The 8,664-nt window shown below is 39.3% G+C and overlaps 1 pseudogene; it reads left to right on the top strand.

Moving 5' to 3' along the window:
- The first annotated feature begins 279 nt into the window (after positions 1–279).
- On the top strand, positions 280–2,340 carry LOC129522064 (26S proteasome regulatory subunit 4-like; annotated as a pseudogene).
- The last annotated feature ends 6,324 nt before the right edge of the window (positions 2,341–8,664 follow it).

The raw sequence follows: 8,664 nt of genomic DNA on the forward strand, positions 1-8,664 counted from the left end.
TTGCCTGTTCTTTTTTTTTTTTTTTTTTTTTCCCATTGCCTGTTTTAAGACCAGGTATACACAGAGATTAATACAAGAAGAAAGTTTTTGGTCACTAGGGTAAGCTCTGTTGATTGATATTCCTCCTTTCTCTGGTGGAGGCACACTGGTTAGAAAGCTCAGAGTTAAGAAATAGATACAGCTACTATGACAGAGATGCAAAATAATAGTTATTTTATTAAGATGAAAATATGTCTCCACATAAAAGTCCAATCTTGGGGCTCCAATGGCTGAAGCAAGATGGGTCAAAGTCAGAGTAGTAGTGGTCATGGTCTTGGAGGTAGCAAGAAGGATGACAAGGACAAGAAAAAGAAATATGAACCTTGTGTATCAACTAGAGTGGGGAAAAGAAGGAAACCAAGGGATCAGATACTGGCAACAAACCGCCACTGGTGATCCTCCCATTCAGTGCCAGTTAAAATTATTGAAGTTAGAGGAGGAAGAATTCATTAGAAATGAGGAATAAGGGATCCCTGGGTGGTTCAGCAGGTTAGTGCCACTCTCAGCCCAGGGCCTGATCCTGGAGACCCGGGATCGAGTCCCACATCAGGCTCCCTGCAGGGAGCCTGCTTCTCCCTCTTCCTGTGTCTCTGCCTCTCGATCCTTCTGTGTCTGTCATGAATAAATAAAATCTTTTTTAAAAAATCAGGAATAATTGAAGACTTTAGGAGAAAAGCAAGGGGAGGAAAGATCGAAGGTGAATTATCTGGGGATCGCAGTTCCTACCAAAAGTTGGTAGGAACCTTAGAAGAGGTCGTTGATGGTCAAAGCCATTGTGTCTACATCTGTGGGCTCAGAATACCAAATCAGCATTCTTTCATTTGTTGACAGCAATCTGCTGGAATCCAACTGCTCAGCCCTGCTCAACCACAAGCTGCATGCTGTGATGGGGTGTTAATGGATGACATGGATCCCCTGGTCACAGTGAAGAAGGTGGAAAAGTCCCTCCAGGAGACCTATGCTGTTATTAGGATGTTGGACAACCAGATCAGGGAATTAAGGAATCTGTGAGTTTCCTCTTGCTCATCCTGAATATTATGGGAAAAAAAATGGATATAAAGCACCCAAGGGAGTCATTCTCTATGGGCCACCTGGCACAGGTAAAACCTTACTGGCCAAAGCAATAGCAAACCAGACCTCAGCCACTTTCTTGAGAATAGCTGGCTCTGAATTATTCAGAAGTACCGAGGTGATTGGCCCAAACTTGTACAGGAATTGTTTCAAGTTGCTGAAGAACATGTACCATCCAGCATTTTTTATTGATGAAATTGGTGCTATTGGGACAAAAAATATTATTCAAATTCTGGTGGTGAGAGAGATATTCAGCAAACAATAATAGAACTGAGGAAGCAATTGAATGGATTTAATTCAAGGGAGACATGCCCTTGTATCATGTATCATGATACATGATACACAAACCATGTTTGTATCATGGCCACAAACCAAGTAGGAAATGTGGATCCATGGGCACCTGGGTGGCTCAGTGGTTGAGCATCTACCTTTGGCTCAGATTGTGATCCCCAGGTCCTGGGATGGAGTCGCACATCAGGCTCCCACAGGGAGCCTGCTTCTCCCTCTGCGTATCTCTCTGCCTCTTCCTTTGTGTCTCTCATGAATAAATAAATAAAATATTTTTTAAAAAAAGAAATGTGGGGATCCCTGGGTGGCGCAGCGGTTTAGCGCCTGCCTTTGGCCCAGGGCGCGATCCTGGAGACCCGGAATCGAATCCCACGTCGGGCTCCCGGTGCATGGAGCCTGCTTCTCCCTCTGCCTATGTCTCTGCCTCTCTCTCTCTCTCTCTCTCTCTCTCTCTCTGTGACTATCATAAATAAAAATAAAAATTAAAAAAAAAAGAAATGTGGATCCAGCACTTATCAGATCAGGCCTCATTGACGGGGAGAGCAAGGTCCCCATGCCCAGTGAAAGGACTAAGAAATATGATTCATGCAAGCAGGATGAGGCTGGCTGCTGCTGATATAACCCTAGATGGCTTTGATCATGGTCAAAGATGACCTCCCTGGTGTTGACATCAAGGTAATCTATATCTGTATGTCTAGTCTGATGACCTTGAGAGAACATAAAATAAAAGTAACAAATGAAAAAAAAAAGTAACAAATGAAGACTTCAAAAAAAAAAACCTAAAAATGTTTTTATGAAAAACAAGAAGTCACCCTTGAGTGGCTTTATCTTTAGCAAACCACAATCTCTTTCAGAGAAATGGTTAGGAGTACACCAACCCCTCAGAGAGATATGATTGGGGAGGGGTCCCAAAGGAATATGTATTCCAGTTGATCTTTCTTAGCAAAACATCCTGTGTATCTTTAAAACTTTTTTATTCAAGTATTATTTATACAATGTTATATTAGTTTCAGGAGTATGATATAGTGATTCAATAATTCTATACATTACTCAGTGCTCATCATATTAAGTGTACTCTTAATTTTCTTCACCTATCATCCTTTGTATCCTTTAGAACGTGATGTGTAGGATGCCCTCTGTGTTGCCTACACCTTTTTGTCATGTGCAATGCTCTCTTTCAAATAAAGTGTGCTCTTTCTCAAAAAAAGAAAAGTCCAAGCTTTTTCAACAGCTTTGATTCAAGAAATCAATAGGTAGCTAGGTTCCATCAGTCATGTTTCTTTGTCATCTCTAAGGAGTTGTCATTATCTAAAGAGTCTAAAACTGGTTGCCACCACATCCAATTCTAGCCAGTGGAAAGTGGGGAAAGAGTAAAGGAGATACACTCCTTGTTTTCAAGGATATGACCTAGGAGTTTTTCGCCCATTGGCCATCACTAAGTGCTTTTATTCTGAGCATCTATATATTCAGATAAAAGTGTGAGGATCCTATTACAGTAAGAGGGAGGCCAAGATCTTTGCCTTCTTGAAGTTTATATTCTCTTTGAGGAACAGAAGGTAAAAACAGATGACGTGTCAGGCAATGACAAATGCTAATAAAACAAAAGCAAGGTAATGGAATAGAGATGAAGATGGCACTTTAGATATGGTGCTCAGGAAAGACCTCAGTGAGAAGAGGATGAATAATCAGAGATAGGAAGGCAGTATGTTCCTGGAAGAAGGAACAGCAAATATAAATGTTTGAGGTGGGAATGTGCTTGGCGTGTTTGAGAAACGGCGTGGTGTGGGCAGTGTTCCTAGAATTTGTTGAAATCAGAAAAGTGTAAACTGGATCATGTAAAGGCCTGCAGGCTAGAATAAGAATGATTTTTAATTTGATTGAGGTAAAGACCTCAGGAAGTTTCTGATCGTATTGACATGATTTTTTTTTTTAAGATTTTGAAAATTTATGTACTTGAGAGGGAGAACAAGAGAGTGAGAGAGCACAAGCAGGGGGAGTAGCAGAGGGAGACAGAGAAGCAGACTCCCCGCTAGTAGGAAGCCCCAGTGTGGGACTGGATCCCAGGACCCATGGATCATGACCCAAGCTGAAGGCAGATGCTTAGGCAACTGAGCCACCCAGGTGCCCCTGTGTTTATATTTTTTTAAAGATCACTAATTTAACAAGTTATAAAACCTAAAAACTGTGGATCAAAGACCTTAATGGAAGAGGTAAAACTATAAAACTCTTAGGAGAAAACAGTACAAAACCTTCTTAACAATTGATTCAACAATGATTTTGTGGATCTGAAACAAAAGGCATAGGCAAAAAATTGGACTTCATCAAAATTTAAACAGAATTACCATATGATTCAGTAATTCCATTTATGGGTATATTCCCAAAGAATTGAAAGCAGGTATTCAAATGCATATTTGTATACCAGTGTTCATAACAATATATTCACAAGAGCCAAAAGGTGGCCCAAATGATGGACCCAAATGTCCATCAGTGAATGAATAAACAAAATTTAGTGTATACATATAATATCATAGAATATTACTCATCTTTAAAAAGGAAGGAAATCTAACATGTGCTACAATATTGATGAACCTAAGGAAAGTACATTAAGCAAAATAAGCCAAAAGGATGAAAGAACAAATACTGCATGTGTTGGGAGGAAGAATTTCTTTTCCACCCTTCTAGGTTCTTTGGCTGGTAATTTGATATAAAACATATTAACAGGAGAAAAACATTTAATTACATACAGAAGTCCCATCAGAATAGGAGACCCAGGGGATCCCTGGGTGGCTTAGCGGTTTGGCGCCTGCCTTTGGCCCGGGGCGCAATCCTGGGGTCCCGGGATCGAGTCCCGCGTTGGGGTCCCAGCATAGAGCCTGCTTCTCCCTCTGCCTGTGTCTCTGCCCCCCCCCCCGCATGTCTATAATAAATGAATGAATGAATGAATGAATGAATCTAAAAAAAAAAAAAAGAATAGGAGACCCAAAGACAAGCCCATCTGTTGAGGCTTATGTGGCATCCTGAACTAAGGAATGAGATAGGGGCCTGGGGCTTCAAAGGGAAGGATGGTGACAGGACAATAAGAGGAATAAGTGTTTGGTAATTAGATGTTTGCTCTACCATATAATAAGTCTTTCAAATAAAAATTTATCTCTGGTAATCGCTCTTTCTGGGCCAGGTTCCTTATCTAAATTCTTTTATGTGATTTTGGAGAAATAAAAGTTTTTCTTGAATCTGTCTTCAACTCAAAATAACCCGTAAGCCAAAATGGCATATTTTGGAGTCACAAAATTTGCCCGTCCCCTCCATCCCACCTTGGAAATGTCCCCAAGATGTTTCACAATTCTAAAATTAAGTTGGTAGATTGCGCCATCTCACTGAACCACTCTCTTAATACTGAGACTAGTCAGTTCAGTTAAACAGTTGTATCTCATTTCAGAAGGTGATGATTCAGGTGCACTCACAAAGTTAGGGCTATGGTACAAGAAGCATTTCTATGGAAACAAAAGAAAAACAAATATTAATGATTGGGAGCAGATTATAATCCCTGTTGCTGAGTTCTGAAGTCAGTTAGACAGGAAGATTTCTAAATATCTGGCTCAAAATATCTTCAGACAGAGGCAATCTGACAGATTTTTCTGGTTTGTAGTTTGAATATCACTGGTGATCTTTTTGAGGGGACACACTACAACAGGCATCAAGATTTTCTGTACATGAACTGTTGTGATTTCTCTGAAGTTTTTTTTTTTTTTGCTGTTGTTTGTTTGTTTTTTAAAGATTTTATTTATTCATGAGAGACACACGGAGAGAGGCAGAGACACAGTGGGAGAAGCAGGCTCCGTGCATGGAGCCCGACATGGGACTTGATCCCAGGTCTCCAGGATCACACCCTGGGCTGAAGGCGGCGCTAAACCACTGAGGCACCAGGGCTGCCTGACTTCTCTGAAGTTTATATTAAGTTGTCCAACTTGCATAGCTTGTGCAACTTGCATAGTGAACTTGCATAGCTTCAGCAAAATAGCAGTTTTAGTTCTCAAGGATTCCATGTCAGAAGTGTGGGAGGAACGCTAGAAACCTTCGTTTGGACAGTTGTAGCCAAATATTAGAGAAAACTAGAAAAATTCAGGATCTGGTCCAGTTTACAGGTAGAAAACAAAATCCCAAAGACAATTAACACTAGACACTAGAATTTGATATCCACAAAGGTATACTACTAAAACGTAATTTTTCTCTCTTCGATCGCCCCCATTTTCACCAAAGATAACCACAGCAAGACTAATTCATCTGAAAACCAAGCCTAGCTTAAATCAACTTGGCCTGATTGTTTACAGAGGTGCAGCAAGAGTAGTGATTGACTGTATAAGGTCTTTTAAATCTACTTTGCTGGAACTTTTAATAAGGAATCTCAGATTGAACTTTTAAAAGCTTCTTGAGGTTAGCAAGCCATGCCAAGAAGTAACATCAGATTGAGTCTGCGATACCTATAGATTTGGGTGAATTCTTTTTTTTTTTTTTTTTTTTTTTTTTGAGGTCTTCAAAATATCCTAAGGTCCTACACCTGCCAGGATGTGCCCTTCTTTATTCACCTGGTGAGGCTGGTAGGAACCCTGTAGGCAAGGTACCAGGCCAATTTTTCCATGAGACTTTATTGGCTCCATAAAGTTACTCTTAGTTCCTTAAAGCTGTCTGGTCATGGGACACCTGGCTGGCTCATTCAGAAGAGCATCTGACTCTTGATCTCAGGGTCGTGAGTTCAAGCCCCACATTTGACATAGAGATCACTTAAATAAATTTTTTAAAAAACTTAAAAAAAATCTGTCTGGTCATATATGAGTCTATATACATCTCTCTCTCAAATGTGACATTCCAGTCAAAGCATTGGTAATATAACCTGTGTTTTCTTTTCTTTTCTTTTCTTTTCTTTTCTTTCTTTTCTTTTTTCTTTTCTCTTATTTATTTATTATTATTATTATTTTTTATAACCTGTGTTTTCAATTGTGTCCTATTACAAGGAGAATGGGTTCTTACTGATTTTGCAAATAATTATATTGCTGTGAATATAAGAATACTCATTCACCAAATTCTAGAGGGGTCAGGTAGGGAGAAAAATTGTTACATCTTTGTTCACAAAGATATATCTTACCAAATTGTTATTAACAAAAGGTTTCCTTAAGTCTGGAGAAACAGAAAGTCATAAAATGTTTCCCAAAACTCATAAAAATTATAATCATTCCCCTTAGTTCAGTCATTTCCAAATAATTAAGACTTGTTCCACCTAATCCAGTTTTTCTATTGGTTCTGGAAATTCTTCCTTAGCACAATTTTTTTTGGTGAGGGTTTTATTTTATTTTTATTTTATTTTATTTTATTTTATTTTTTATTTATTTTATTTTATTTTATTTATTTATTTTTATTTATTTTTATTTTATGTAGGTTCCATGCCAAATATGGACATTGAACTCACAACCCTGAGATTAAGAGTTACATGCTCTACTGAGACAAACAGGTGCCACCATTATCCAGCCCAGTTTCATAATCTCAAGTTATCAGAAACCTGTACTTGTCAATAGTTACTCTCTTGAATCTCCTTGAAAAAGGAGTACTTTTGCAAGAACACTTTGCAGAGCATCAGAGTAAAACAACTATCTGTAAATGGCAAAAACATTTTAAATGCCCCTTGTTGAAATACAAATCAAAACCACAATGAGATACCACCTCACACCAGTGAGAATGGGGACAATTAACAAGGCAGGAAACAGCAAATGTTGGAGAGGATGCGGAGAAAAGGGAACCCTCTTACACTGTTGGTGGGAATGTGAACTGGTGCAGCCACTCTGGAAAACTGTGTGGAGGTTCCTCAAAGAGTTAAAAATAGATCTGCCCTATGACCCAGCAATTGCTCTGTTGGGGATTTACCCCAAAGATACAGATGCAATGAAACGCCGGGACACCTGCACCCCGATGTTTCTTTTTTTTTTTTTTAAGATTTTATTTATTTATTCATAGACACACACACAGAGAGAGAGAAGCAGGCTCCACGCAGAGAGCCTGATGTGGGACTTGATCCAGGGTCTCCAGGATCACGCTGTGGGCTGCAGGCGGCGCTAAACCGCTGTGCCATCAGGGCTGCCCCCACCCGATGTTTCTAGCAGCAATGTCCACAATAGCCAAACTGTGGAAGGAGCCTCGGTGTCCATCGAAAGATGAATGGATAAAGAAGATGTGGTCTATGTATACAATGGAATATTACTCAGCCATTAGAAGCGACGAATACCCACCGTTTGCTTCAATATGGATGGAACTGGAGGGTATTATGCTGAGTGAAGTAAGTCAGAAGGAGAAGGACAAACATTGTGTGGTCTCATTCGTTTGGGGAATATAAATAATAGTGAAAGGGAATATAAGAGAAGGGAGAAGAAATGTGTGGGAAATAGCAGAAAGGGAGACAGAACATAAAGACTCCTAACTCTGGGAAATGAACTACGGGTAGTGGAAGGGGAGGAGGGCGGGGGGTGGGGGTGACTGGGTGATGGGCACTGAGCGGGGCACTTGACGGGATGAGCACTGGGTGTTATTCTGTATGTTGGCAAATTGAACACCAATAAAAAATAAATTTATTAAAAAAATTAAATGCCTCTTGTTAAAGATCTGTTGAGAGTTTATTATAGTGGAATTTACACATAAACACATAAATGTGGTTATATATGACATACAATATTTTAAGGTAGTAACTAGAATTATGACTGATAACGTTATACCAGTACATATTAGAATTTTAGGAATTTCATACAACTTCTGTAATATTTATATTAATAACAATAACATACAACATAATCTAAGAAGGTTTATCATCACTTATTTTTTTTAAGACCTCTAAGATTTTTTATTTATTTATTAGAGACACACAGAGAGAGAGGCAGAGGAGAAGCAGTCTCCACACAGGGAGCCTGACATGGGACTCAATCCGGGGTCTCCAGGATCATGCCCTGGGCCAAAGGCGGCACTAAACCACTAAGCCACCAGGGCTGCCTTTTATCATCACTTATTTGACAATCCTTCCCCTGTAGTTTTAACATACCAAATAAGCCCAATTAATTTTAATAGCTCTCTTTTTATAAAAGAGAACAAATCTTTTGAGATATTACAGGGACCCTCTGAAATTCTCAAAACTTAGTTTGAGGTAAAAAAAGATTGTTTTTAAAAGATTTTATTTATTTATTTGACAGCACAAGCAGGTGAACAGCACAGGAAGAGGGAGAAGCAGGCTCT

The sequence above is a fragment of the Nyctereutes procyonoides genome, unplaced genomic scaffold (assembly GCF_905146905.1).
Source record: "Nyctereutes procyonoides isolate TBG_1078 unplaced genomic scaffold, NYPRO_anot_genome, whole genome shotgun sequence".
Lineage (NCBI taxonomy): Eukaryota > Metazoa > Chordata > Mammalia > Carnivora > Canidae > Nyctereutes > Nyctereutes procyonoides.